Genomic DNA, 9,393 nt, shown 5'->3' on the forward strand with positions numbered 1-9,393 from the left:
CTCCCCTGTCTATCAGTTTAGTGCATGGGTGTAACACTGGCTTCTGTAGCACCTGCACAGCAGACGGGCCCACAACACTTCTGGGCACTGACAGTCCTCTTGGCTTATCACATGTAGCAGAGGGCAATCCACTAGCCATAACAACACTCCAAGTTCATCTCTGTGTGTTCTTGACCAGCATCAAGCATATCTCAAAAGTACTCCATTTTCTCGGAATGGTCTCCGACCTATGTGGTCGGAGTTTTACCTGCTAAGCATCATAATATGGCTGTCGGAGACATCGTGGTTGAGTATGGCGGAATGTATTCGAGGATGAGTCAGTCGGACAATCTTTCCGACTGACATCAAAATAAGGCCCAACATATTTAAGAAATAACATTGGAATTACAATTCAAAAATTCAGACAAAATACACATTTAAAATTTTTCTAAAAACAAATAATGTATTGAAAACATTAATACTTATAAATAGTATAATTTTAAATAACCAAAAATATATTGATATAAATGTAAGCAATATAAAGTAAACTAAATATTTTTTACACTAAATCATACACTATTCCCACTACAACTTCTAAATAGTAGACCAAGGGGCCTATTTGACAGAGGCTTTCCAACCACCATCGTTGGTTTCAATTCTGAAAGGATGAAATAGGACGGGCATTCCAGCTGGCTTCCGATGGGCTCAAGGAGCCCGTCAGCCAGTCGGAGGGTGGCCCGTAATACCAAAGGGTGGTCTTTCCACCCTTGGAAGGACGATGCATTATTTCCGACAGGGTTGTCACGCCAGTCTTTCCAACAAGGAAACCCTGTCAAAAAGAGTCCACGGAGGACCTGGCTTGGCAGTTTGGGCTGGACTGTTCCCATGGGGCACAGGGTCAAGACTGATTTGCATATGACTGTGTTCAAACTGGACTGGCATGGTGAGCAAAAAAAACGATGGATTTAGGCCCAGATCTCTGTACTGGGGTGTATGTATGACATTGTTCTGCATTCTGTCCATCAACTGTTGTTTTTGCATTTGTCACCCAAGTGGGACGGGTAGGCTCAGATGGGAATCCCGTGCTCTCCATGCCACTGTAATCAAGCTATCCTGGCTGATGATGGCTGGAAGCCCAAAAACGGTCCTAGGATGCTTGTTTCGTGTCCAGGCAGTACCTGGCTTGGCAGTTCGGGCTGGACTGTTCCCATGGGGCACAGGGTCAAGACTGATTTGAATTTGGCTGGGTTCAAACTGGAATGGTATGGTGAGCAAAAAAATGAAGGATTTAGGCCCAGATCTCTGTACTGGGGTGAATGTATGACATGGTTCTGCATTCTGTCCATCAACTGTTGTTTTTGCATTAGTCAGCCCGAGTGGGACAGGTATGCTCAGACATGAGTCCCGTGCTCTCCATGCTACTGGAAACAAACTATCCTGGCTGAAGAGGGCTGGAAGCACGAAACCGGTCCTGGGATGCTTGTTTGCAGTCCAACGAGGACCTGGCTTGGCAGTTCAGGCAGGACTGTTCCCATGGGGGACAGGGTCAAGACTGATTTGCATATGGCTGGGTTCAAACTGGAATGTCATGGTGAGCAAAAAAACGATGGAATCAGGCCCAGATCTCTGTACTGGGGTGAATGTATGACATTGTTCTGCATTCTGTCCATCAACTGTTGTTTTTGCATTTGTCACCCCGAGTGGGATGGGTATGCTCAGACGTGAGTCCCTTGCTCTCCATGTCACTGGAATCAAGCTATCCTGGCTGATGAGGGCTGGGAGCCAGAAACCGGTCCTAGGATGCTTGTTTCCAGTCCAGGGAGGATCTGGCTTGGCAGTTCGGGCTGGACTGTTCCCATGGGGCACAGGGTCAAGACTGATTTGCATATGGCTGTGTTCAAACTGGAATGGCATGGTGAACAACAAAAACATGGATGTTGGCCCAGATCTCTGTACTGGGGTGAATGTATGACATTGTTCTGCATTCTGTCCATCAACTGTTGTTTTTCCATTTGTCAACCCGAGTGGGACGGGTATGCTCAGATGTGAGTCCCTTGCTCTCCATGCCACTGGAATCAAGCTATCCTGGCTGATGAGGGCTGGGAGCCAGAAACCGGTCCTAGGATGCTTGTTTCCAGTCCAGGGAGGATCTGGCTTGGCAGTTCGGGCTGGACTGTTCCCATGGGGCACAGGGTCAAGACTGATTTGCATATGGCTGGGTTCAAACTGGAATGGCATGGTGAACAACAAAAACATGGATGTTGGCCCAGATCTCTGTACTGGGGTGAATGTACGACATTGTTCTGCATTCTGTCCATCAACTGTTGTTTTTCCATTTGTCAACCCGAGTGGGACGGGTATGCTCAGATGTGAGTCCCTTGCTATCCATGCCACTTGAATCAAGCTATCCTGACTGATGAGGGCTGGAAGCATGAAACCGGTCCTAGGATGCTTGTTTCCAGTCCTGGGAGGACCTGGCTTGGAAGTTCGGGCTGGAAAGTTCCCATGGGGCACAGGGTAAAGACTGATTTTCATATGGCTGGGTTCAAACTGGAATGGCATGGTGAGGAAAAAAACGATGGATTTAGGCCCAGATATCTGTACTGGGGTGAATGTATGACATTGTTCTGCATTCTGTTCATCAACTGTTGTTTTTGCATCTGTCATCCCGAGTGGGACATGTATGCTCCGACGTGAGTCCCGTGCTCTTAATGCCACTGGAATCAAGCTATCCTGGCTGATGAGGGCTGGAAGCTCGAAACCAGTTCTAGGATGCTTGTTTCCAGTCCAAGGAGGATCTGGCTTGGCAGTTCGAGCTGGACTGTTCTCATGGGGCACAGGGTCAAGACTGATTTGCATATGGCTGGGTACAAACTGGAATAGTATAGTGAGCAAAAAAATGGAGGATTTAGGCCCAGATCTCTGTAGTGGGGTGAATGTATGACATAGTTCTGCATTCTGTCCATCCACTGTTGTTTTTGCATTTGTCACCCCGAGTGGGACAGGTATGCTCAGACGTGAGTCCCGTGCTCTCCATGCTACTAGAAACAAGCTGTCCTGGCTGATGAGGGCTGGAAGCACGAAACCGGTCCTAGGATGCTCGTTTCCAGTCTAGGGAGGACCTGGCTTGGCAGTTCGGGCTGGGCTGTTCCCATGGGGCACAGGGTCAAGACTTATTTGCATATGGCTGGGTTCAAACTGGAATGGCATGGTGAGCAAAAAAATGATGGATTTAGGCCCAGATCTCTGTACTGTGGTGAAATTATGACATTGTTCTGCATTCTGTCCATCAACTGTTGTTTTTCCATTTGGCACCCCGAGTGGGATGGGTATGCTCAGACGTGAGTCCCTTGCTCTCCATGCCACTGGAATCAAGCTATCCTGACTGATGAAGGCTGTGGGCCTGAAACCGGTCCTAGGATGCTTGTTTGCAGTCCAACGAGGACCTGGCTTGGCAGTTCAGGCAGGACTGTTCTCATGTACCACAGGGTCAAGACTGATTTACATATGGCTGGGTTCAAACTGGAATGTATGGTGAGCAAAAAACAATGGATTTAGGACCAGATCTCTGCACTGGGGTGTATGTATGACATTGTTCAGCATTCTGTCCCTCAACTGTTTATGCATTTGTCACCCCGAATGGGACGGGTGTGCTCAGACGTGAGTCCTGTGCTCTCAATTTCACTGGAATCAAGCTATCCTGGCTGATGATGTCTGGAAGCCCAAAACTGGTCCTAGGATGCTTGTTTCCAGTCCATGGAGGACCTGGCTTGGCAGTTCGGGCTGGAATGTTCCCATGGGGCACAGGGTCAAGACTGAATTGCATATGGCTGGGTTCAAACTGGAATGGCATGGTGAACAACAAAAACATGGATGTCGGCCCAGATCTCTGTACTGGGGTGAATGTACGACATTGTTCTGCATTCTGTCCAGCAACTGTTGTTTTTGCATTTGCCACCCCGAGTGGAATGGGTATGCTCAGACGTGAGTCCCTTGCTCTCCATGCCACTTGAATCAAGCTATCCTGACTGATGAGGGCTGGAAGCATGAAACTGGTCCTAGGATGCTTGTTTCCAGTCCTGGGAGGACCTGGCTTGGCAGTTCGGGCTTGACTGTTCCCATGGGGCACAGGGTCAAGACTGATTTTCATATGGCTGGGTTCAAACTGGAATGGCATGGTGAGAAAAAAAATGATGGATTTAGGCCCAGATCTCTGTACTGGGGTGAATGTATGACAGTGTTCTGCATTCTGTCCATCAACTGTTGTTTTTGCATCTGTCATCCCGAGTGGGACATGTATGCTCAGACGTGAGTCCCGTGCTCTTAATGCCACTGGAATCAAGCTCTCCTGGCTGATGAGGGCTGGAAGCTCGAAACCAGTTCTAGGATGCTATTTTCCAGTCCAGGGAGGATCTGGCTTGGCAGTTCGCGCTGGACTGTTCTCATGGGGCACAGGGTCAAGACTGATTTGCATTTGGCTGGGTACAAACTGGAATGGTATGGTGAGCAAAAAAACGAAGGATTTAGGCCCAGATCTCTGTACTGGGGTGAATGTATGACATGGTTCTGCATTCTGTCCATCAACTGTTGTTTTTGCATTTGTCACCCGAGTGGGACAGGTATACTCAGACGTGAGTCCCGTGCTCTCCATGCTACTAGAAACAAGCTGTCCTGGCTGATGAGGGCTGGAAACACGAAACCGGTCCTAGGATGCTCGTTTCCAGTCTAGGGGGGACCTGGCTTGGCAGTTTGGGCTGGACTGTTCCCATGGGGCACAGGGTTAAGACTTATTTGCATATGGCTGGGTTCAAACTGGAATGGCATGTTGAGCAAAACAATGATGGATTTAGTCCCAGATCTCTGTACTGTGGTGAATTTATGACATTGTTCTGCATTCTGTCCATCAACTGTTGTTTTTGCATTTGTCACCCTGAGTGGGACGTGTATGCTCAGACGTGAGTCCCGTGCTCTCCATGCCACTGGAATGAAGCTATCCTGGCTGATGAAGGCTGTGGGCCTGAAACCGGTCCTAGGATGCTTGTTTGCAGTCCAACGAGGACCTGGCTTGGCAGTTCAGGCAGGACTGTTCTCATGTACCACAGGGTCGAGACTGATTTACATATGGCTGGGTTCAAACTGGAATGTATGGTGAGCAAAAAAACGATGGATTTAGGCCCAGATCTCTGTAGTGGGGTGAATGTATGACATTGTTCTGCAATCTGTCCATCAACTGTTGTTTTTGCATTTGTTACCCCGAGTGAGGCGGGTATGCTCAGAAGTGAGTCCCGTGCTCTCCAAGCTACTGGAATCAAGCTATCCTCGCTGATGAGGGCTGAAAGCCCGAAACCAGTCCTAGGATGCTTGTTTCCAGTCCATGGAGGACCTGGCTTGGCAGTTCGGGCTGGAATGTTCCCATGGGGCACAGGGTCAAGACTGAATTGCATATGGCTGGGTTCAAACTGGAATGGCATGGTGAGCAAAAAAATGACGGATTTAGGCCCAGATGTACTGGGGAATGTATGACATTGTTCTGCATTCTGTCTATCAACTGTTGTTTTCCCCCCTGTTAATCCCTGCAACCCATTGGCAGTCACTTTAAGGGATTAACACCACATCCCATTACCCTATGGGGGCATGTAATATGGCCGGTTTATGGCCGTAAAACATGCCCCCATAGGGAAATGTCAAAATGTGACTAAACAGTGTTTAGTCGCATGCAACTAAAAATGGTTGCTCTTTTTAATGTTGTAATTACTGACATTACTTTATACCCTATACCTATACAAGCTACACACCACACATCTAAAATACCATTTTAAATTCATATTTATACATTTTACATAATATCTATTAAAATAATAATACTAATTAACTAATAATGAAACAATTACATATAATTACCTTTCCACCCCGTATCCATGCAAAACAAAGAACCCACAGCAAATATATAAATAAAAAAAAACATTATTTACATAAATAATAATCAATTCAGCAATTGATATTACTAATTACCTAAGAATACATTAATTATGTTTTTATTAACTTCCCCTCATTTACCCCTACAAATAGAACTCACACATATGACCTAAACAATATTTTAAGTATATATTCACACAATTAATTATTGTGTAAACAATTATTAAAAAGTAACAATATTTATTAATTATTGTCATTTCCTACATATCCTTCACCCACACTAAAACCACAAAGAATTAAATATTATACAATTTACACATCTGATTATCAATTAAATAAATATATGTAATAAGAAATACTTTGAAAATAAATATACTTAATTTACTTCCAACCCTATACCTATACAAAACCCACAACCTACATGTTCAATGTAGTTTAAAATATTTATACTATTAACATAATTATGAATTAAATAATTACAAATAATTTCAAAATAATTATTAATAAATTATAATTAATTATTTTCCCACCCTATACCCCTACAAAACACAAAACACCCACATCAATCTTATAAGAAATTTTATTTTTAGAGTATTTCAGTAAATAATTATCTTTAAATAATTAATCATATTTAAACATTAATTATAAATGAATTATAATGAATTTACTTCCCAACCTATACCCCTAAAAAACCCACAACCCACACCTAAAACTTAAAAATGAAAAATATTAATTATGCAATTAACATAAATAATTATCAATTAAATAATTGATATTAATTACACAAAATATCAATGAATTATAAATAATTTAGGGGCATATTACCAAGGGCCTTATCGCCGCTTTAGCAGGAATTTTTCCCGCTAAAGGGGCGATCATTTTATCGCCCTATTACCTAGCTGTCGCTAACACCAGTTAGCGACAGCTAGTAGGAGATAGCGAGCATCTTGGGCCCCACATTGCATGTCAGCGATAATTATCCCTAATGACATGCAAATTGGGCGTGCCAAGATGTTAGCGACTGGAAACAGTAGCTAACATCACTATCTCCTATTACCTACTTTTGGAAATATTCGCGCTAAGCGCGAATATCTCCAAAAGCTAACGCTTGCCCAGGGCAGTTCTTAGCCATGTTATCCAATGGTAGGTGGATAACATGGCTAAGAGCATTAGCTCGTTAATGCATGAATATCGTTGACTTTTCAGCGATATTCATGCATTTCGGACGATTTTTATCGCTTAGGAGATAAACCTTGATAATAGCAAGGTTTCTAAGCGATAAAAGTCGTCGAAGCGCAGCGATAAAATTATTGCCGCTAACCCTGCTTAGCGATAATTATCTCTATTTCTTGGTAATATGCCCCACAGTTTTTACCCAATACCCCTCTAAAACCCACAACCCACACCTAAAACGTAACTAATTATACAACTGACATAAATAATCATCAATTAAATAATTAATATTCATTTAAAAATGTTAATAATAACTTTTAATTAATTTACTTCCTACTCTATTTCAATGTTAACCTCACAATCTGCTACAAAAAAAACAATTTCATTAAATTTAAAAACTACTATTAATTTACAAACCATATTAAAAAACTAGCAATATTTTTCAAAAATATTTTAACATAGAACATTCACAAAATTAAAAATCGTTATTATTAACAATAATAGTTTTAACATCAATATTACTTACCTTAAAATTGACATTCTTGTCCACGATATTCTTGCTCAATTTTGTGTCACAACATTTCCAACTTGATATTTGTGTCAGTCGACATTATTGACTCGATATTTTGTCGCAACACCATTTGAAGCTACTTCTCCCCTTCTATGGGATCGAAAGACGTGCCTGACTATTTCAGTGGACCTGCTATGGATTTTAGGGATCAGTGATACTCTGATAAGCACATTATAAAATAAAAACTAAGAAGATGATTTGATCTAGAACCTCATCCTAGGGAGATACAGGGCAGTTAGCAATGTATGAGTGTGGTGATATATGGCATGTAACTGCAACCCTCTTTGGCTGGATGTGAAGCCACAGTTTGCCACTTGAACCCAGTGGCTTAAACCTGTACTACAGAAGATTGTCTGGGGCACAAAGTGATTGAAGTCCAGCCTGGTCTTTTCATAGGTGGTGCTGAAGATGTAGCAGATCCAGGGCATCTGAAAGATGCAGGAATCACCCATGTGCTCACGGTAGACAAGGAGGCTCCACAAACTCCATCTTTTTTCTATACAAATTTGTTTTTGCCTTAGATGACCCCAGCACTGACCTCCTAATCCACTTGGATGAGTGTATTTCCTTCATTAAAGAAGCCATCTCAGGAAGCTGTTGCAAGGTATTGGTTCATTGTCATGCAGGAGTCAGTCGAAGTGCAGCATTGTACCTGCTTACATGATGAAGGCCGGTGGCCTCCAGTTCCAGCAGGCCTATAAGGCACTTAGGACCATCAAGCCAGATGCTGAAATGATCGAGGAGTTTGTCTGCCAACTTAAGCTGTACGAAGCAATGGGCTGTGAAGTCGACACAACAAGTGCCATATACAAACAATACAGGCTGCATAAGGTGACAATGAAATACACTGAACTGAAGGATTTGTCAAAGGTGTTTGCTGATGACCCAAATTCCATTCCTCTAGGAAAGTACAATGAAGCAGTCTATAGGTGCAGAAAGTGCAGACATGCTGACCCTGCCTCTGTTCATCATGCTGATCGTCTGCTTTGTTTGCACCCACTTTCAATCCTCTGAATTCATACATCAAGGATTCATCCCCCCGCCTGTCCTCACGACGGTCGCCTCCGTCATTGACTCTGTGAACCCTCTATCGGCAGCTGGGACACATTTTGACTAACGCCAGGTGGAGCTACCTCACGAGCTAAAGAGGAGATGGGCTATGGATTCCCTCCTTGGCCATCACCTACCCAGCCGGTCCTTGGGCAAATTCTCCTGCGTCTCTCCTTGACCTTATCTCCCTCCTCCCCCTTCACCTTACCCTCTACCGCTCTACTCTTCTCTTCTTTCCAGCTAGTGACCCCTGCCCTTACCTGTCCTTGCTTTTAGTTACCACCATGTTTATCCACTGGACTTCCTTATGTGAACTCTCCCTCATCATCTGAGACCTAGCTATTTGACTGATGACCGATGGAGCTACATTGTTTAGCTATAGGGGTGATGGACTGGGTACTCCCTCCTCGGACGTCACCTACCCAGTCGGTCTTTGGGCAGACTTCCCTTCTCTCCCGCCGTCCTTTCCCTCTCTCCCCCTGTCACACTCCAAATTCCTATGTTTATTTTGCTCTTGGAACAAATGTAACTTGTAACCTGTAACTCTGATCCTCATGAAAATACTGCCTGTACCTGCCTAAAATGACGGCCGCAACAAACCCTCCTGCGTCTCTTCTGACCTTATCTCCCTCCTCCCCCTACTCCTCTCCGCTCTACACTTCTCCACTTTCCTGCTTCTGACTTTTGCCCTCACCTGTCCTGGC

General features: G+C 44.0%; 1 pseudogene; it reads left to right on the forward strand.

The window, feature by feature from the left end:
* The window catches only part of LOC147747617 (dual specificity protein phosphatase 12-like), a 31,603-nt pseudogene extending 22,950 nt beyond the window's left edge, over positions 1-8,653 (forward strand).
* Positions 8,654-9,393: the final 740 nt, after the last annotated feature.

The sequence above is a fragment of the Lissotriton vulgaris genome, chromosome 1_1 (genome assembly GCF_964263255.1).
Source record: "Lissotriton vulgaris chromosome 1_1, aLisVul1.2, whole genome shotgun sequence".
Classification (NCBI taxonomy): Eukaryota; Metazoa; Chordata; class Amphibia; order Caudata; family Salamandridae; genus Lissotriton; species Lissotriton vulgaris.